Raw genomic sequence first — 23,048 nt, 5'->3', positions numbered from 1 at the left:
TCATACATTTTGAGAAATGTCACTATTAGGAACATTATTTCTTGCTCATTCCACTGTCTTCTCCAGACCCTGAAGTGGTTACCAATCTGAGTACCAGCAACATCAGCACAACATCCATAGGCCTTAACTGGAGTGCACCATCTGGAAATGCAGGGGGGTACAGCATTGAGGCCAATGGAGTGATTTTTAAGACTCTTGGAGTGAATACGTTATCAGCTAATATAACTGGACTTGTACCCGGGAGCAATTATACTTTTGGGGTTATTGCTGTGGCAGCAGACAATGTTACTCAAGGAGCGGCAGTGTCAATCAGTGCTTTTACAAGTGAGTAATCTTACCAGATTATTATATCAGATACTTACCATACATCGTTCTATGTATTTAGAGTTGCAATTTTTATCTTTTTCCCAACTTTTCAATGTTGCCATTTTCAGATGTCACAACTTTAGAAAGAGATAGATTCACAAGAGCCTGAACATTAATTTTCTTCATTTAATGTTTAAGTTTGTGCATTGTGTACACGCATCTTAACATCAAACCCATATTTCCATTTTTACATGAATTCCGGAATTATTCTTATGCTATTCACCTTTGCAAGTACTGTGAATCTTTAAGTCAATTAATCTTGGCTTGATATGTAACTGTAGTAATGTGCACCTCACAACATTGTAATATATTCATACATTTTGAGAAATGTCACTTTTAGGAACATTATTTCTTGCTCATTCCACTGTCTTCTCCAGACCCTGAAGTGGTTACCAATCTGAGTACCAGCAACATCAGCACAACATCAATAGCCCTTAGCTGGAGTGCACCATCTGGAAATGCAGGGGGGTACAGAGTTGAAGCCAATGGAGTGACTGTTAAGAGTCTTGGAATGAACACGTTGTCAACTGAAATAACTGGACTTGTATCCGGGAGCAATTATACTCTAGGGGTCATTGCTGTGGCAGCAGATAATGTTACTCAAGGAACTCCAGTGACAGTAGTTGTGTTCACAAGTAAGTTGTATGAAATACTTGGAAAAACACCTTTAAGAATTGAATACTATTGACAACAACAGTGGTTACAAATGTCTTTAAAAATGTATTCAGTTAGTAATTTCAAAATTAAATACAGTTAATGTTAGGGTACATTACTAAATAAAACTCTATTACTATAGGAAAATTAATGAAATGTCTTCATACGTATGAATATTTTAAGCTGCCATCCTGTTTAACTGATGCATAATTCATGTTCCTATGCAGAGCCTGATGTTGTCAACAGTTTAACTGTGATTAACGTCACCACAACATCCATAGTCCTTAGCTGGAGTGCACCATCTGGAAATGCAGGGGGGTACAGCGTTGAGGCCAATGGAGTGATTCTTAAGAGTCTTGGAGTGAATACGTTATCAGCTAATATAACTGGACTTGTACCCGGGAGCAATTATACTTTTGGGGTTATTGCTGTGGCAGCAGACAATGTTACTCAAGGAGCGGCAGTGTCAATCAGTGCTTTTACAAGTGAGTAATCTTACCAGATTATTATATCAGATACTTACCATACAACGTTCTATGTATTTAGAGTTACAATTTTAATCTTTTTCCCAACTTTTCAATGTTGCCATTTTCAGATGTCACAACTTTAGAAAGACATACATTGACAAGAGCCTGAACATAAATTTTCGTCTTTAATGTTAAAGTTAGTGCATTGTGTACACGAATTTTAACATCAATCCCATATTTACATTTTAACATGAATTCCAGAATTATTATTATGCTACTCACCTTTGCAATTACAGTGAATCTTTAAGTCAATTAATCTTGGCTTGATATGTAACTGTAGTAATGTGCACCTCACAACATTGTAATATATTCATACATTTTGAGAAATGTCACTATTAGGAACATTATTTCTTGCTCATTCCACTGTCTTCTCCAGACCCTGAAGTGGTTACCAATCTGAGTCCCAGCAACATCAGCACAACATCCATAGGCTTTAGCTGGAGTGCACCATCTGGAAATGCAGGGGGGTACAGAGTTGAAGCCAATGGAGTGACTGTTAAGAGTCTTGGAATGAACACGTTGTCAACTGAAATAACTGGACTTGTACCCGGGAGCAATAATACCTTAAGGGTTATTGCTGTGGCAGCAGACAATGTTACTCAAGGAGCGGCAGTGTCAATCAGTGCTTTTACAAGTGAGTAATCTTACCAGATTATTATATCAGATACTTACCATACAACGTTCTATGTATTTAGAGTTGCAATTTTAATCTTTTTCCCAACTTTTCAATGTTGCCATTTTCAGATGTCACAACTTTAGAAAGAGATACATTGACAAGAGCCTGAACATTAATTTTCTTCTTTTAATGTTTAAGTTTGTGCATTGTATACACGAATTTTAACATCAAACCCATATTTACATTTTTACATGAATTCCAGAATTATTATTATGCTATTCACCTTTGCAAGTAATGTGAATCTTTAAGTCAATTAATCTTGGTTAGATATATGAGTATAGTAATGTGAATCTCATAATATTGTGATATGTTCATACATTTCGAGAAATGTCACAGTTAGGAACATTATTTCTTGCTCATTCCACTGTCTTCTCCAGACCCTGAAGTAGTTACCAATCTGAGTACCAGCAACATCAGCACAACATCAATAGCCCTTAGCTGGAGTGCACCATCTGGAAATGCAGGGGGGTACAGAGTTGAAGCCAATGCAGTGACTGTTAAGAGTCTTGGAATGAACACGTTGTCAACTGAAATAACTGGACTTGTACCCGGGAGCAATAATACCTTAAGGGTTATTGCTGTGGCAGCAGACAATGTTACTCAAGGAGCGGCAGTGTCAATCAGTGCTTTTACAAGTGAGTAATCTTACCAGATTATTATATCTCCAGTGACAGTAGTTGTGTTCACAAGTAAGTTGTATGAAATACTTGGAAAAACACCTTTAAGAATTGAATACTATTGACAACAACAGTGGTTACAAATGTCTTTAAAGATGTATTCAGTTAGTAATTTCAAAATTAAATACAGTTAATGTTAGGGTACATTACTAAATAAAACTCTATTACTATAGGAAAATTAATGAAATGTCTTCATACGTATGAATATCTTAAGCTGCCATCCTGTTTAACTGATGCATAATTCATGTTCCTATGCAGAGCCTGATGTTGTCAACAGTTTAACTGTGATTAACGTCACCACAACATCCATAGCCCTTAGCTGGAGTGCACCATCTGGAAATGCAGGGGGGTACAGCGTTGAGGCCAATGGAGTGATTCTTAAGAGTCTTGGAGTGAATACGTTATCAGCTAATATAACTGGACTTGTACCCGGGAGCAATTATACTTTTGGGGTTATTGCTGTGGCAGCAGACAATGTTACTCAAGGAGCGGCAGTGTCAATCAGTGCTTTTACAAGTGAGTAATCTTACCAGATTATTATATCAGATACTTACCATACATCGTTCTATGTATTTAGAGTTGCAATTTTTATCTTTTTCCCAACTTTTCAATGTTGCCATTTTCAGATGTCACAACTTTAGAAAGAGATAGATTCACAAGAGCCTGAACATTAATTTTCTTCATTTAATGTTTAAGTTTGTGCATTGTGTACACGCATCTTAACATCAAACCCATATTTCCATTTTTACATGAATTCCGGAATTATTCTTATGCTACTCACCTTTGCAAGTACAGTGAATCTTTAAGTCAATTAATCTTGGCTTGATATGTAACTGTAGTAATGTGCACCTCACAACATTGTAATATATTCATACATTTTGAGAAATGTCACTATTAGGAACATTATTTCTTGCTCATTCCACTGTCTTCTCCAGACCCTGAAGTGGTTTCCAATCTGAGTACCAGCAACATCAGCACAACATCCATAGGCCTTAGCTGGAGTGCACCATCTGGAAATGCAGGGGGGTACAGAGTTGAAGCCAATGGAGTGACTGTTAAGAGTCTTGGAATGAACACGTTGTCAACTGAAATAACTGGACTTGTACCCGGGAGCAATAATACCTTAAGGGTTATTGCTGTGGCAGCAGACAATGTTACTCAAGGAGCGGCAGTGTCAATCAGTGCTTTTACAAGTGAGTAATCTTACCAGATTATTATATCAGATACTTACCATACAACGTTCTATGTATTTAGAGTTACAATTTTAATCTTTTTCCCAACTTTTCAATGTTGCCATTTTCAGATGTCACAACTTTAGAAAGACATACATTGACAAGAGCCTGAACATAAATTTTCGTCTTTAATGTTAAAGTTAGTGCATTGTGTACACGAATTTTAACATCAATCCCATATTTACATTTTAACATGAATTCCAGAATTATTATTATGCTACTCACCTTTGCAAGTACAGTGAATCTTTAAGTCAATTAATCTTGGCTTGATATGTAACTGTAGTAATGTGCACCTCACAACATTGTAATATATTCATACATTTTGAGAAATGTCACTATTAGGAACATTATTTCTTGCTCATTCCACTGTCTTCTCCAGACCCTGAAGTGGTTACCAATCTGAGTCCCAGCAACATCAGCACAACATCCATAGGCTTTAGCTGGAGTGCACCATCTGGAAATGCAGGGGGGTACAGAGTTGAAGCCAATGGAGTGACTGTTAAGAGTCTTGGAATGAACACGTTGTCAACTGAAATAACTGGACTTGTACCCGGGAGCAATAATACCTTAAGGGTTATTGCTGTGGCAGCAGACAATGTTACTCAAGGAGCGGCAGTGTCAATCAGTGCTTTTACAAGTGAGTAATCTTACCAGATTATTATATCAGATACTTACCATACAACGTTCTATGTATTTAGAGTTGCAATTTTAATCTTTTTCCCAACTTTTCAATGTTGCCATTTTCAGATGTCACAACTTTAGAAAGAGATACATTGACAAGAGCCTGAACATTAATTTTCTTCTTTTAATGTTTAAGTTTGTGCATTGTATACACGAATTTTAACATCAAACCCATATTTACATTTTTACATGAATTCCAGAATTATTATTATGCTATTCACCTTTGCAAGTAATGTGAATCTTTAAGTCAATTAATCTTGGTTAGATATATGAGTATAGTAATGTGAATCTCATAATATTGTGATATGTTCATACATTTCGAGAAATGTCACAGTTAGGAACATTATTTCTTGCTCATTCCACTGTCTTCTCCAGACCCTGAAGTGGTTACCAATCTGAGTACCAGCAACATCAGCACAACATCAATAGCCCTTAGCTGGAGTGCACCATCTGGAAATGCAGGGGGGTACAGAGTTGAAGCCAATGCAGTGACTGTTAAGAGTCTTGGAATGAACACGTTGTCAACTGAAATAACTGGACTTGTATCCGGGAGCAATTATACTCTAGGGGTCATTGCTGTGGCAGCAGATAATGTTACTCAAGGAACTCCAGTGACAGTAGTTGTGTTCACAAGTAAGTTGTATGAAATACTTGGAAAAACACCTTTAAGAATTGAATACTATTGACAACAACAGTGGTTACAAATGTCTTTAAAGATGTATTCAGTTAGTAATTTCAAAATTAAATACAGTTAATGTTAGGGTACATTACTAAATAAAACTCTATTACTATAGGAAAATTAATGAAATGTCTTCATACGTATGAATATCTTAAGCTGCCATCCTGTTTAACTGATGCATAATTCATGTTCCTATGCAGAGCCTGATGTTGTCAACAGTTTAACTGTGATTAACGTCACCACAACATCCATAGCCCTTAGCTGGAGTGCACCATCTGGAAATGCAGGGGGGTACAGCGTTGAGGCCAATGGAGTGATTCTTAAGAGTCTTGGAGTGAATACGTTATCAGCTAATATAACTGGACTTGTACCCGGGAGCAATTATACTTTTGGGGTTATTGCTGTGGCAGCAGACAATGTTACTCAAGGAGCGGCAGTGTCAATCAGTGCTTTTACAAGTGAGTAATCTTACCAGATTATTATATCAGATACTTACCATACATCGTTCTATGTATTTAGAGTTGCAATTTTTATCTTTTTCCCAACTTTTCAATGTTGCCATTTTCAGATGTCACAACTTTAGAAAGAGATAGATTCACAAGAGCCTGAACATTAATTTTCTTCATTTAATGTTTAAGTTTGTGCATTGTGTACACGCATCTTAACATCAAACCCATATTTCCATTTTTACATGAATTCCGGAATTATTCTTATGCTACTCACCTTTGCAAGTACAGTGAATCTTTAAGTCAATTAATCTTGGCTTGATATGTAACTGTAGTAATGTGCACCTCACAACATTGTAATATATTCATACATTTTGAGAAATGTCACAGTTAGGAACATTATTTCTTGCTCATTCCACTGTCTTCTCCAGACCCTGAAGTGGTTACCAATCTGAGTACCAGCAACATCAGCACAACATCCATAGGCCTTAGCTGGAGTGCACCATCTGGAAATGCAGTGGGGTACAGAGTTGAAGCCAATGGAGTGACTGTTAAGAGTCTTGGAATGAACACGTTGTCAACTGAAATAACTGGACTTGTACCCGGGAGCAATAATACCTTAAGGGTTATTGCTGTGGCAGCAGACAATGTTACTCAAGGAGCGGCAGTGTCAATCAGTGCTTTTACAAGTGAGTAATCTTACCAGATTATTATATCAGATACTTACCATACAACGTTCTATGTATTTAGAGTTACAATTTTAATCTTTTTCCCAACTTTTCAATGTTGCCATTTTCAGATGTCACAACTTTAGAAAGACATACATTGACAAGAGCCTGAACATAAATTTTCGTCTTTAATGTTTAAGTTAGTGCATTGTGTACACGCATCTTAACATCAAACCCATATTTCCATTTTTACATGAATTCCGGAATTATTCTTATGCTATTCACCTTTGCAAGTACTGTGAATCTTTAAGTCAATTAATCTTGGCTTGATATGTAACTGTAGTAATGTGCACCTCACAACATTGTAATATATTCATACATTTTGAGAAATGTCACTTTTAGGAACATTATTTCTTGCTCATTACACTGTCTTCTCCAGACCCTGAAGTGGTTACCAATCTGAGTACCAGCAACATCAGCACAACATCAATAGCCCTTAGCTGGAGTGCACCATCTGGAAATGCAGGGGGGTACAGAGTTGAAGCCAATGCAGTGACTGTTAAGAGTCTTGGAATGAACACGTTGTCAACTGAAATAACTGGACTTGTATCCGGGAGCAATTATACTCTAGGGGTCATTGCTGTGGCAGCAGATAATGTTACTCAAGGAACTCCAGTGACAGTAGTTGTGTTCACAAGTAAGTTGTATGAAATACTTGGAAAAACACCTTTAAGAATTGAATACTATTGACAACAACAGTGGTTACAAATGTCTTTAAAAATGTATTCAGTTAGTAATTTCAAAATTAAATACAGTTAATGTTAGGGTACATTACTAAATAAAACTCTATTACTATAGGAAAATTAATGAAATGTCTTCATACGTATGAATATCTTAAGCTGCCATCCTGTTTAACTGATGCATAATTCATGTTCCTATGCAGAGCCTGATGTTGTCAACAGTTTAACTGTGATTAACGTCACCACAACATCCATAGTCCTTAGCTGGAGTGCACCATCTGGAAATGCAGGGGGGTACAGCGTTGAGGCCAATGGAGTGATTCTTAAGAGTCTTGGAGTGAATACGTTATCAGCTAATATAACTGGACTTGTACCCGGGAGCAATTATACTTTTGGGGTTATTGCTGTGGCAGCAGACAATGTTACTCAAGGAGCGGCAGTGTCAATCAGTGCTTTTACAAGTGAGTAATCTTACCAGATTATTATATCAGATACTTACCATACAACGTTCTATGTATTTAGAGTTGCAATTTTTATCTTTTTCCCAACTTTTCAATGTTGCCATTTTCAGATGTCACAACTTTAGAAAGAGATACATTCACAAGAGCCTGAACATTAATTTTCTTCATTTAATGTTTACGTTTGTGCATTGTGTACACGCATCTTAACATCAAACCCATATTTCCATTTTTACATGAATTCCGGAATTATTCTTATGCTACTCACCTTTGCAAGTACAGTGAATCTTTAAGTCAATTAATCTTGGCTTGATATGTAACTGTAGTAATGTGCACCTCACAACATTGTAATATATTCATACATTTTGAGAAATGTCACTATTAGGAACATTATTTCTTGCTCATTCCACTGTCTTCTCCAGACCCTGAAGTGGTTTCCAATCTGAGTACCAGCAACATCAGCACAACATCCATAGGCCTTAGCTGGAGTGCACCATCTGGAAATGCAGGGGGGTACAGAGTTGAAGCCAATGGAGTGACTGTTAAGAGTCTTGGAATGAACACGTTGTCAACTGAAATAACTGGACTTGTACCCGGGAGCAATAATACCTTAAGGGTTATTGCTGTGGCAGCAGACAATGTTACTCAAGGAGCGGCAGTGTCAATCAGTGCTTTTACAAGTGAGTAATCTTACCAGATTATTATATCAGATACTTACCATACAACGTTCTATGTATTTAGAGTTGCAATTTTAATCTTTTTCCCAACTTTTCAATGTTGCCATTTTCAGATGTCACAACTTTAGAAAGAGATACATTGACAAGAGCCTGAACATTAATTTTCTTCTTTTAATGTTTAAGTTTGTGCATTGTATACACGAATTTTAACATCAAACCCATATTTACATTTTTACATGAATTCCAGAATTATTATTATGCTATTCACCTTTGCAAGTAATGTGAATCTTTAAGTCAATTAATCTTGGTTAGATATATGAGTATAGTAATGTGAATCTCACAATATTGTGATATGTTCAAACATTTCGAGAAATGTCACAGTTAGGAACATTATTTCTTGCTCATTCCACTGTCTTCTCCAGACCCTGAAGTGGTTACCAATCTGAGTACCAGCAACATCAGCACAACATCAATAGCCCTTAGCTGGAGTGCACCATCTGGAAATGCAGGGGGGTACAGAGTTGAAGCCAATGGAGTGACTGTTAAGAGTCTTGGAATGAACACGTTGTCAACTGAAATAACTGGACTTGTATCCGGGAGCAATTATACTCTAGGGGTCATTGCTGTGGCAGCAGATAATGTTACTCAAGGAACTCCAGTGACAATAGTTGTGTTCACAAGTAAGTTGTATGAAATACTTGGAAAAACACCTTTAAGAATTGAATACTATTGACAACAACAGTGGTTACAAATGTCTTTAAAAATGTATTCAGTTAGTAATTTCAAAATTAAATACAGTTAATGTTAGGGTACATTACTAAATAAAACTCTATTACTATAGGAAAATTAATGAAATGTCTTCATACGTATGAATATCTTAAGCTGCCATCCTGTTTAACTGATGCATAATTCATGTTCCTATGCAGAGCCTGATGTTGTCAACAGTTTAACTGTGATTAACGTCACCACAACATCCATAGCCCTTAGCTGGAGTGCACCATCTGGAAATGCAGGGGGGTACAGCGTTGAGGCCAATGGAGTGATTTTTAAGACTCTTGGAGTGAATACGTTGTCAACTGAAATAACTGGACTTGTACCCGGGAGCAATTATACTTTTGGGGTTATTGCTGTGGCAGCAGACAATGTTACTCAAGGAGCGGCAGTGTCAATCAGTGCTTTTACAAGTGAGTAATCTTACCAGATTATTATATCAGATACTTACCATACAACGTTCTATGTATTTAGAGTTGCAATTTTAATCTTTTTCCCAACTTTTCAATGTTGCCATTTTTAGATGTCACAACTTTTGAAAGAGATACATTCACAAGAGCCTGATCATTAATTTTCTTCATTTACTGTTTAAGTTTGTGCATTGTATACACGAATCTTAACATCAAACCCATATTTACATTTTTACATGAATTCCAGAATTATTATTATGCTATTCACCTTTGCAAGTACTGTGAATCTTTAAGTCAATTAATCTTGGTTAGATATATGAGTATAGTAATGTGAATCTCACAACATTGTGATATGATCATACATTTCGAGAAATGTCACAGTTAGGAACATTATTTCTTGCTCATTCCACTGTCTTCTCCAGACCCTGAAGTGGTTACCAATCTGAGTACCAGCAACATTAGCACAACATCAATAGGCCTTAGCTGGATTGCACCATCTGGAAATGCAGGGGGGTACAGAGTTGAAGCCAATGGAGTGACTGTTAAGAGTCTTGGAATGAACACGTTGTCAACTGAAATATCTGGACTTGTATCCGGGAGCAATTATACTCTAGGGGTCATTGCTGTGGCAGCAGATAATGTTTCTCAAGGAACTCCAGTGACAATAGTTGTGTTCACTAGTAAGTTGTATGAAATACTTGGAAAAACACCTTTAAGAATTGAATACTATTGACAACAACAGTGGTTACAAATGTCTTAAAAAATGTATTCAGTTAGTAATTTCAAAATTACATACAGTTAATGTTAGGGTACATTACTAAATAAAACTCTATTACTATAGCAAAATTAATGAAATGTCTTCATACGTATGAATATCTTTAGCTGCCATGCTCTTTAACTGATGCATTATTTATGTTTCTGTGCAGAGCCTGATGTTGTCAACAGTTTAACTGTGATTAACGTCACCACAACATCCATAGCCCTTAGCTGGAGTGCACCATCTGGAAATGCAGGGGGGTACAGCGTTGAAGCCAATGGAGTGACTGTTAAGAGTCTTGGAATGAACACGTTGTCAACTGAAATAACTGGACTTGTACCCGGGAGCAATTATACTTTAGGGGTTATTGCTGTAGCTGCAGACAATGTTACTCAAGGAGCTGCAGTGACAGTGACAGTTCTTTTAGGTAAGGGGTATGAGCTTTTTTTTTCATTTGCTTAGATTTGTTAGATGTTACAGTAATATATGTCCACATATTGTAGCAGCTCTATACTAAAGTTAAAGGTCTGTTTGATTAATTAGGGAGTTTGTGATACACTGTTGTTGTGTATTGCTTAATTTAAAAAAATATGTTGCTTATGTATCCCCGTTTATCTGTGAAAGGAAGCACTGCATAAGGGGGAGGGGGTTTCTATGCACTTCCGTAGGAACTCGATCGAAACGTCACTCTATCACATTGGCGGCGGCAGAGTATTTTTTTTGGCTAAACTATGGTGGGGCTAATCCATACAGTGGTGGGGCTGATATGAATGTCTGAATTTCAATGTGAATACATACACAATAGAATAGTACCCTTCCCAGTAGCCAGAATTACCATGCATCAGGCTGCTATGGCTTAGATCAGGGGTTCCCAATCTTTTTGACCCAGGGACCCCCTTGGCGCCCAGGTGAAATAATGTGAGAGTGGGCTGGGGTTGGGGGTTGGGGGTGGGGGGGGGTGGTACGTGTACTACAGTTTGAACACCGATAGGTTAGATGATTGCACTGACTCCTTTTTTTACACGCAAAATTACATCGAGAGCAACAAACATGGACAGTCACTACTACTGAGTTTAGGCGATATTATCCATGCTATTTCAATTCGTTCACGTTGTCTGGCAAACCTGTCCGCTACAAACCCAACGTATTGTGCATCACACGTCACACTCCTCACACACATGGAGAAAGTATGAGAGAGATAGACAGAGAAACAGAGATAGAGAGAGAGAGAGCTACAGTAGTTAACGGAGCACAACAGGTGTCCGCCCAGTCCACACAAAACATGACAAAGTCACCACAGTTTCCAAATCAACCCTATTATTTAAAATATATTCAAACTCACGATTTACATTTTCAAAGGAGCACAATCCACCGGTTGTTGTGGTTGGATCGATCCATAATAATGTTAGCAATGTTACAATTTTCCAAATTACTTAGCTAGCTAGCATTAGCTAACGTTAACTAATTTGGCTCAGACTACACTGCGTGCCAACGCCCGCCAATTTTACGTAGCAATGACACATTGACGGAAGTGGAACTGGCTGGCGCTTATTCTGCTCGGTGATATTCTTGGTTGTTCCATGGTGGGAATAAGGTGGGGCTAACACTGTAGCCCAACCAAGACATACCCTGCCGCCACCACTGCTATATCAAAGCTGCCATTGGCCCCTGCACACGTCACTCAGAACAGGTCCCTTCCACTTCCTGTTCTATAAAACGTGACTTCAGCACAGGTTCGTCCTCTTTTGCCGCGAGCTAGGACTCCCGCGCAACCTTGCAACCCTTGGACAGTGCTTCCTTTTTCAGATAACCGGGGTTGTATACGCAACCTATTGTTATCTTTCAAGTCGGAAGCACTGCCCAAGGAGGAGGGGTTACTGTATAACCAAGCTGCCGCAAGGGAGGAGGCAGCGTGCTGATAAAGGACCCTGCCCCAAAGTGTACCGCTAGGGGCCTCGGCAACACAACTCCAGACAGGAGCCACAGATCCCCCTTGGTGCCAAACTGGGCTGTCCAGGAGCTAGGACCATAGTCACGCTCTACCGGGAACTGTCTGCAATCAGCATATACAAAGCTGGGCTACAGAGGTCAACTCTTATGCCCTCTACTAGTGCATCTAGGAGCGAGGCTGTATATCTACTTGCACAAAATATGGCGCGGGCAATCAAGCAACTTGTGCACCTTCCACACATTAACGTGGCAGTGAACCCCTGATCCTGCAGGAGCGGGGCCACAGACCCACTGAATAACACACAGCTGGCTAGTTCACTGAGTAGCTACAGCTGGACATAACAGTATACATAGCGTGGCAGCAGGAACATTCATGCTGCCTTTGCATAGCACAGGAAAATCACGTTCACTGAATGGTTCATAGCATCCAGCTCCACTGTGCTGTCATAACAACTAAACACACCACAGGGTGCAGGAAGCAATTCATGCACCACCACGTGACACGGGGGCAGTTGTCACCTATTAGTGCAGCTAATGCAGGGCTGTCAGTAAATCTAGGAGCAGCACGCGTGGTGCTTGACTGGAAAGCATAGTCCAGTGGAAGGGAAGACACGGTTCACTAGCTCCCTCAGGATGCACTTAACAGGGGCAGACTGGGAGAGGTAAAGGCAAAGGTAAAGACCTGTTGACATGGAATGGAGACAGCACTTTCAGGAAGAACTCAAAGTTAGACCTGGAACCATCTCCCACAAAACAGACAAATGATGGGTGTACGGACAGGGCGTATAACTCGCTCATGTGTTTTGCAGACGTGATTGCCAGCAAAAACGCAGTCTTAAGTGACACCAGCTTCAGCTCAGCTGATTTCAGTGGCTCAAATGGGGCTTGGGAAAGTGCGTCCAGCACTACATCAAGATGCCATGTGGGCAGTGAAGGGGTGCGAGGAGGCCGTAGCCGTCGAGCTCCCTTTAAAAACTGAACGGCCAGGAAATGAGACCCAGGGGGCTCGCCATCAATCCGGACATGACATGCGAAGATGGTAGCCAGATACACTTTGACTGTGGACGGGGACTTCCCATGGTCCAACAGCTCTTGTAAAAACTGTAATATGACCCCAATGGGACAATGAATTGGGTCTTGACCGCCGTCTTGGCACCAGGTGCTAAACATCTACCAGCGGTAGGAATACTGCGACCTCGTAGAGGGAGTTCTCGCCGACTGAATAGTGGCTACTACCGCGCCGGCAGACCCCAGGCAATCAGTTGCTCACGCTCAGGGGCCAGGCCCAGAGCTGGAGGAGGACCGGATTGGGGTGCCAAAGTGTGCCCTGCTGCCAAGGCTCTCCATGGAGGAGGGCGATCAGGACTGGAAACCAGGCTATCAGCACAACTGTTGCTCGTTCTCTCCTGACCTTCTTCAGGACCACCGGGAGAAGGGGGAACAGTGGGAACGTGTAAAGGAGACAGCGCGGCCACATGTGGGCTAGTGCTTTGATCCCTAGGGTTCCTGAGTGGTCTTGGATGGAGAACCATAGTGGGCAGCATGTGGATTCTGCCGAGGCAAAGAGATCCACATCTGCCCTGCCGAACCGGATCTACAGTTGTTGTACCACAAGCGGGAGGAGGTGCCAATCCAAGACCGGGGGGCCTCCCCAAGAGAGGAGGTCCGCCGCCGTGTTGGACAGACCTGGGAGGTGAACTCCTCTGATGGAGCAGATCCGTGGCTGCGCCCACAGAAGCAGACGGTATGCTAGACAGTACAGTCTGCATGACCGGAGACCTCCTTGCCTGTTGCTATAGGCGACCACCGCTGTGTTGTCCATACGAACCAGCACATGTCTGTTCCAGAGGACTGGCAGGAAATGAGACAGTCCAAGGAGTATTGCTTGTATCGCCATGTCCGACTACTCCCCAACCCTGCTTGGAGGCGTCTGTCTTTATAACTGCTCAGTGGTAGACTGGCCCCAGGGGCACACAGAGGGTCAAATTGTACTCTGCCACCAATGGAGTGCCTTCCAGCACACCGGAGTGACTCGGCGTGCATAATCGCGGCGAGGATGTATCTGTAAAGACTCGAACCACCGCTGCAGCATCCTCAATCAGAGGAGGCCGAGGGGGAGGGCCGAACACAACATCCATGCACTTGGAAAAAGTGCATGCGGCTAGTGACAGGCCGAAGGGGGGAACAGCAAACTCGAACGCTCGGCCCTCTTAGGCGAAGCAGAGGAACTTCCTGTGCACCTGCGCAATATGGATGTGAAAGTAAGCAACTTTCAGATCTACTGAAATGAACCAGTTGCCGGGCCTGATGGCCTGGGACAGGGTTCGCAGGTTGAGCGTGCTGAAGTACAACACCCTGAGGTGGCGGTTCAGGAGTCTCCAATCCAAGATGGGGCAGAAACCACCACTTTCCGTGGGAACAAGGAAGTGTGGGGATGAGAATCCCCCGTGCTGCCCCAGTGGGGGCGTCTCGCAAATTGCTCGCTTCTCCAGGATAGCGGCGATCTTGATGCAAAGTGCCACACACTGCCATGGGTCCCTCACTCACGTCCACACCACGCCTTAGAAGGGGGGTGGACGGGCCTGAAACTACTGGGAGTAGCCAACTGTTATAGTTTGGAGTTGCTGGGAGGTGTACGGGTGGGCCAGAGACCGCTGGAATATTACAGGGTCGAGGCGCAGGATGGGGAGGGGGCGGAAGTCCGCCAGCCGTCCTCCTGATGCATGTCGTGCTGGACTGCCGGGGGTCAAAACGTAAGGCCTGTATGTACGCGTGGCCGTAGCGGGGCGAGCACTCCGAGCACTGCAGGCATGAGAGGCGTGACAGGGAAACGTGCAGTAGAGGCGCGCCAGTCAGTGTTTGCACCAGGGGCACACAACAACTGAAATGCCTCTGCAACAAGTGGAGCACCTAGCAGGCCCACCACTGTAAGTGCGTCTCCACTCGGCAACGTTTAGATACACGGGGGCGCTGCATCACCAACCACACGCAACCTTGCTGTTGCCGGACTGAACACTGTGTATACCAAACACATAGGCCCGTAGGCTTAACCACACCGGGCGGCTGGGCCTCGGATTTTACTGCCGCTGCTAGCGCTCCTGCTGTGGAGGAAAAGGTTCTGTGGACAAAAAACCAACACAGCAAGCAGTCGGAATATATAAGGCACTATATAAACATGGCTATTATTTTTAAAAGGCTCTTCTTGTGAATGAAACTGAAACCGAAAGCGCAGCCGGACCTCTAGTGCGCGGACGGGACAGAATCGGAATTAGCTATCAATAATAACTAAACACACACACAAGACAGAGATGATGTGTAGCAAAAACAGTGGTGAACAACACTATGAAGTGAGCCAGCCAGCCGAAATACGCAGTTTGAATATTTATTACAAACACAGACGCAGAGCTTAAGTTCTCGAATCCAGCAAAATGGCAAAAGAGGACAAACCTGCGGTGACGTCACGTTTTATAGAACAGGAAACGGGAAAGGACCTGTTCTGAGTGATGCGTGCAGGGGCCAATGGCAGCTTTGATAGAGTGACGTTTTGATCAGGTTCCTACGAAAGTGCACAGAAACCCCTCCCCCTTGGGCAGTGCTTCTGACTTGAAAGATAACTTATTTTTTTTTATGTACATTCAGTAATGACTCTTAGAGAACTCTATACTGTAATATTGTTATGACTATGTTGTTGTATTTTTTTTTATGAATTATATCGATATACAAAATCTAATTCCAACCCACTACCCACTTGAATATACAAAACACAGCAATGGTGGGTTTGTTGGTGGTATATTGAAGTCCGTGGTCTAAAAAATAAATCAAATTAGGTTCGCGAAATTGAATTGGAAGTGGATCAGGTTTGGTTTTTGGCTTTTGGACCATTTCATTTGCAGAACAATTTACTTGATCTTATGACGTATCGAGGTGTTTCAGGACTTTCTTTTTGCAGTAGGACTATGGGGAATATAGATGCACCCAATTGTGACTAATCTGATCAAATAAATTTGATGTACATACATTTGTGTACATATTGTACTGATATCGTACTGATATTGTCTTTTCTTACGTTACAATCCCAGCTACTGCTTCAACTCCAACGTCAAGGCTAACTCCAAGGCCAACTCCAACTCCAAATCGGCCATCTACACTAGCAACTACACACAATGCAATGACTCGGTTTTCAACTCCCACAAGTGCAGCCCCAAATCCCTCTCCAGGTAAAACTAATTGTTATTGCAGCTGTTGGAAATGGTGGTGTTATTTTTGCTTGTAAAAAAGGGTTGAGCACCAATGCACAAACAAAATATATTGCAATGCAAATAAGACATTTTATGTGATTTGGTTTTGAATTTATCTAATGATATAGCAGTAATATTCACAATTCCAACCATATAACTTGTGTATGGTTGTTTTAATCTGCAATGTCTGGGTGTACCTCCTACACCCTGACTGTTCCCAGTTTCACCGCTAGAGGTCACCCGAGCCACACTTTCCCCAGACTCTGTTCCAGGACCCTGTAAATCAAAATTGACTTCAAACTTTCAGTTTCACTTTCAGCGTATCTTATACACCTTTCATCAGATTATCAAATAACTGTAAGGGCTTCATACGGTATTCTGGTAACAACAATAGCAGGCTTCTATTGCTTTCAGTCTCTGTGTGTGGAGGATGTGTGCAGATTCTGTAAACATTAGATATTTTAAATTAGCCTTGTTCCCTTTCAAATATTAAATACGAACCATCAATAAAGGGGTTATTCCCCTTTAAGAACCCAGAAGCATCTATGCCAAATCTCACGATCTGTGGGTCCGTGGATCTATGTCACAGAAAGCATACAATTGTGTAGGAAGAAAATTAATCTATGTATCTCTTGTCTTGTGTACGTACTTGTTTGTAACTTAGCCTGCGGCTCTCATAGTCATCCATCCCGGGTGTAGCGAACGTCTTATCTCCTCATTTTCCTGCTGTCTCAGCTACTGCACTTGTATATTATTTCAGTGTTCTAGTGTTTGTCTTTTTTTGATTACGTGGAGTGTGTTTTCTGTGTTTTTTGTGCACAGGAACATGAGCTGTATTTTTTGTACTGTCTGTAGAGCTTTTTGACATTAAGATCCAGTCCAGGGCAGGATCCAGGCAATTAGTGTTGCCTTGGGGTCAGGTCTCTGGCCTTTGGGTTCCTGTGTTGTTGAAACAGATCCTGCGTTGTGAAATATCCTACCTTAAGTGGGAAAACAGAAAACCCACAGACACTGAGAGGCCAGCCTCTGAGAAACAGCCTGGTTAGCAAAATAACAGTTTGCTTGTTATCATGTCAGTATTACTTTTAATGTTTAATTAAAATATAAATAATTATACTGGATTCTTCACACAACTCCTCTCCATCTGAGCTGTCCACCTGCCACGAGTGACAAATACGTCAGCAGACCTCCTCTCGAGATGAGTCGTCTACAGAATGGAGGCTCAACCCTCAGGTTGTGATCCTCATTAAGGAACAATATGGGAGAGCTCAGATAAACCTCTTTGCTTCCCAGGAGACATCACATTGTCCTCATTGGTTCTTGATAAAACGATAGAGGTGGATGCACTTTCACACCGCTAGCCATTGAGTCTCCTCTAGGTGATTCTGCCAGTGGCTCTAATACCGCTCTACCTAGAGAAGATCAGGCAGAAGCGAGCCAGAGTCTTACTGGTAGTTTCACGATGGCCCAGGAGACAGTGGTTCGCGTCCCTGATGTACCCCATGGGAACTGCCCAATTGCCGGGACCTGATCGGCCAGGTGCAGGGCTGTCTGTGGCATCACAACCCGTCCAGCCTGCAGCTCTGCGTTTGGCCCCTGAATAGCTCAAAGTGAGCCGCTTGGGTCTATCCAAAAAAGTAACAGACACTTTGCAGAGGGCTATGGTGGCCTATACTCATTCCCAGTATGGTTACAAGTAGGGGGTGTTCCAACAATGGTGTTTGGTAAGGGACCAGGAACCCTGGAACTACTTGTCCTATGGCAGTGCAGGTTTTACATGACCTGCTGGACGACGGCAAGATGCCTTTCACCCTGAAAGTGTACTTGGCAACCTTTTCTTCAGGCCATGTGAAGGTGGACTTAATTTCTCCTGGAAATCATTTTCTGGTATGTCAGTTTTTGAAAGCGGCTGGGTAGTTGAGGCCACTGAGGAATAATTTTGTGCCTTAGTGGAGTTGAATGTTGTGCTACAAGCCTTGACAAAACCTGCTTTGGGCCGATACGTTCCGCAGACTTTAAACTTCTGTCTCTAAAGACGGCCTTTTTGCTATCAATCACTTTCGCTGAGCGTGTAAGTGAGTTGCAGGCATTGTCAGTGTCCAGAGCTTGTTTGCTTTTTTCTCATGGTTGGTCCAAGGTTACTTTGCTGACAAACCCCTGCTTTTCTATACAAGTAAATTTCATTCTTCCTTGTCAATCAATCAATTGAGCTGGAAGCTTTCTGTCCCCCTGCTTTTCAATCTGACAAGGAGTGTATTCTCTACATTCTGTGCCCAGCGAGAGTGCTGGCATACTATGTGGGTAACAGGTGGAGACTAACGGAGACTGTCAAGATGACATATCACCTAAGCAAGCTGCCTCAGCCTCAGAAAGTCACTGGTCATTACACAAGGGGGAAGGCCAATTCTTGGGCAATGTTTCATATCTACGATATCAATATGGCGATTCCCCATACTTTCTCCAGATTTTACCGTCTGAATGTTGTGGATACACAATGCCCTAATTTTGGAGGGCAGCTTCGAGATTTGTGCCCTCTACTGTCATCTGACTGGTGAGTCCCCTGCATGCAACATACATGTCACTAGATGTTAGTTGTTCATGGTGTTACTCAGCATGTTAGAGACATACGGCTGTCCTCTCAACAGATGGGGTATACTCACCCATTAGTGATGGTTCATATTTCATATTTGAAAGGGAACGTAGGCTTATCTATCATAACACTGGTTCCCTGAAATTGAAATATTAACCATTACTCTTCATGTTCAATGCGGTGCTGCATTGGCTCAAAGTAAAAAAGAGAAATGGTGTCTGTTCCTACACAGTTTTATGCTTTCTATGAGTCAGAAAGTGATTTGGCATAGATGCTCAGAATTCTGGGTTCTGAAAGAGGAATAACCCATTAGGTTAATATTTATATTTCAGGGAACCAGGGTTATGATAAATATCCTTACTTTTTTAATCTTAATGTTCCTCCAGGAGTCCCAGTGACAGCAAGACTGGAGGTGTCACTTGTTTCCTCTTCTGCAATTGATGAAAACACACAAAATTTGCTTGAACAGCAGGTAGGTCCACAGTGTGTGGATGTCTTTGTTCCAAATGTAGTGATTTACAAAACTTGTAAAACAAACCTATTTTATATCACCTTCTCAATGTATTTAATGTTTATACTGCTAAATTATCTGAAAGCAGACAGGGAATGATTTGTTGTGGGAACTACATCTGGTCTTTTCTGTCCAGATTAGAACATTATAGATAAGGTCTCCCAAGTAGCCTGTGAATTCTGCGGTTCTGAGATTCCAATTTCCATTTTTATTTCATCATGTTGTGACTTTTGTTGTAAAAATATACAAAAATGATGTTTCAAATTCATGTGTACATTAATTGATCCTTAAAATTATCTATTTGTTTATTTCAGATCAACAGCATAGTTCAAACATTCACACACATGAATGTCACTGTAAAATGGAAGGCAACAAGGACAACTCAGACCTAACATCTTTCTTATGAAGTGGAAGATGAGAAGCATTCAGCTCTTATTTGACTAGAAATGTGTAAATAAGTAACAAGTAAGTGTTTGTGCACAAAACCTCAGTGTAGAACAGGACGTGGTTGATTTTTAACTGTTGATACTGATACTAGTGTCAATTCCATTTATGTTTGTATAAATTAGCTGTGGTGCTTTTCACTAAGCAGAAATCTATATTATAGCAGACTCCAGGAAAATGTTCTCTTTCACTGTATGGTACTCCTGTTGCAGTATTAAATCTAATATTACAGTCTTGATTTTGAAATACTGACACAAACAAGGTGTGCCAAACAAGGTGTGCGCCTAGCTGATGCTGCCTGTAAAAGTGGGACTAATCAGTTACTGCATTTGAATTTGTATCCAATACCAACATTTTAATAATACAATAATACAATCTTTTATCAGTAAAATCTATGTAAAGTTCAATTATTAACAGATATATTATCATATTTTCACTAATCATAGAATGTTAATAATGTTTTGTAAATTATTTTTAGAATCTGAAATGTAAGATATAAAGCAAAAAACAATTCCACTTAATAATAATAATAATAATAATAATAATAATAATAATAATAATAATAATAATAATAGTTTGCAGTATCAGTAGATTTAAGTACAGGTTAAACCTTGTTTTTGCTAATGTATGCAAAACAGGGTCATAAATAGATTGGGGATAGGTAAATGTGAAAATTACAATGTGTAACTTTTATATTAGAAAATATTAATATAAATGTGCTGCTAATCAGAAAATTGGACTGAAAAATTACCAATAATACAAATACTATTCATAAAATCACTATATTTATTGGAAGTTTAATTTTAAATTTAGTATCCTGGCTCCTGACTCTTTTGCTTCATTTTAGTTTCTCCCTAAGAACAATACACTTCCGGCACAGTTTGGGCCCATTATACATATTTTGAGTTCATTTTTAATGTGTTCTCTTATTTATTGATTTAATTTTATTGTTTTTCCTGTACACCCCCCATTCTTGATCCATCCGTCTCCACAGCCATATAATGTTTATATTTTCCATATGCATTCTGTTTAAGTAATAATGATATAAGTGTGTGTCTGATATACTACCATTTTTATATGAATAATTAAAACAATCAAGCAAAGTTTGTTTTGAGTTCGCCATAGAAAGTTTGGTAGAATTCCATCAAGCCCTGGAGTTTTCCCATGCTGAAAGCACTGTACTGCTATTAAAAGTTCGTCATCTGTAATTTGTCCTTCACACAATTATTTTTGTTCATCTGATAGTTTAGCATCATTTTTTGGAAAACATACCATAAATGTGTTTTCATTAGCTGATATTGGATATGTCACAAGGACAAGGACATCACATCTCTATAATATTTAACTTGTTCTTTAAGAATGTATTCTGGGGATTCAAATTTTATTCCTCCTGTCGTAATAAGTTTATGTATGTTCCTTTTTGCTGTGTTTCTATAATGTAGATTTAAGAAATATGTTTATTTGATTTATTAATTGGATTTTTTAAATATATTACATTAGCCCTATCCTGAACACAATCTTCTAATTCTTTGTTTCTTCCCCAAGCTTGCACTTGCTTGTATATTATTATCTGTATTATCCATTTTATTTATTAAGATTTGTACATCCTTTCTTAATTGAAGTTCTTTAACTTATTTGAGATCTAAAATAATGACACTAAATGGGTCTACCACTATTAACACTTTATTCAAAGGGAAGGGGAATTAGTCAGATGGAAGTTCAGGAGCATTTTTCATGATTTTATAAATAAAGAAAGGACACAGGCCCAAAATTACCTATGAAATATTTACCATATTATAAAATTAATGTCTGAACACGTTAAAGATCGACAGTAACAAAAACAGTATTACTAACAATAACAATGGATCATATTCTGTGTTGTCTTCAACTTCTGACACTGCCTCCTCTAATGCATCTTCACTGTCAGTTTCCTGGCCTCTCTCCTCCTCACCAGCGTCATGATCAAAAATATGATCAAGAGCCTCACACACACACACAGTATACAATATACAGTATATCGTTTGGTCATTGTGCTGCCACAGAATGAATTGTGAGCAAGGCCTCAAAAAAGCTGTACATATACTGTACCAATATATATTATTCAAACAATGCTGTGATTGTTTGTTAGAATGACAACAGGTGTGGTTCCTGTGGGGGAAAGATTGTATTGGGGAAAGGTTCCCATGGGGGTTGCCGTGGAAGCCAAGAAGGGGAGTGAGGTGTGCGTGTGCGTGTGCCTGTACGTATGTGTGTGTGTGTGCTCAAACACACATGCATGTGGCGGTCTGGGAGAGGAAGTGTGTCCATCTGATGAATGGGCATGTGCCTGAACTCAATTTCATACACTAATTGTAGTCTCACCCATTCATTTCGAACACAACAGGAGGGTTAAGAATAGAGTTATTAACTCTCAAGGTATGTTGCTCTCTGTCCATAAAATATATTGTTGGTCTGTGGGATGAAAAGCCCTTGTTGTAAAACTCACTTTGTATTTCTGCAGTATTTTCATTAACTACAACAAGAAGACAGCTACAAAACAACAACAAACCACAACAACTGGTTATTCATTAATAGTTAATTTCTGGGTTGTGGCCAAACAAGAAGGATAATTGTGTAGTTTTACACCTGATTCTCTGTGGTTTACTTAAGACAGCAATGAAATATCTTAAACTGCTTATACTTCAGAAGGATCTTTACATGTTTATTAAAATAAATTTTAGTTAACTCATACAAATCAAAACATAAGTACTTAAATAAAGTATTAAAGTAAGTAAATATTTTAAAAAATAGGGACACAACTTGCTGTAGGTGATTTTTACATTGATTTGACATACTGTTTATTTCGGTGAAACTATGTTAGAAATATGTTATGTTCTGACACTAGATTGTCTCAAGA

The 23,048-nt window shown here is 40.2% G+C and overlaps 1 long non-coding RNA gene across 1 annotated transcript; it reads left to right on the top strand.

Annotated features, from left to right (window-relative positions):
- The first annotated feature begins 10,594 nt into the window (after positions 1-10,594).
- Positions 10,595-21,360, top strand: LOC136753278 (uncharacterized). Its single transcript, XR_010817413.1, has 4 exons — positions 10,595-10,846; positions 16,449-16,586; positions 19,584-19,669; positions 20,023-21,360. It is a non-coding gene; the product is annotated as an uncharacterized LOC136753278 (long non-coding RNA).
- Positions 21,361-23,048: the final 1,688 nt, after the last annotated feature.

This window comes from Amia ocellicauda, chromosome 7 (genome assembly GCF_036373705.1).
Source record: "Amia ocellicauda isolate fAmiCal2 chromosome 7, fAmiCal2.hap1, whole genome shotgun sequence".
NCBI classification, from domain to species: Eukaryota; Metazoa; Chordata; class Actinopteri; order Amiiformes; family Amiidae; genus Amia; species Amia ocellicauda.
The sequence above is the reverse complement of the archived record's forward strand: the minus strand, read 5'-3'. Positions and strand labels throughout refer to the sequence as shown.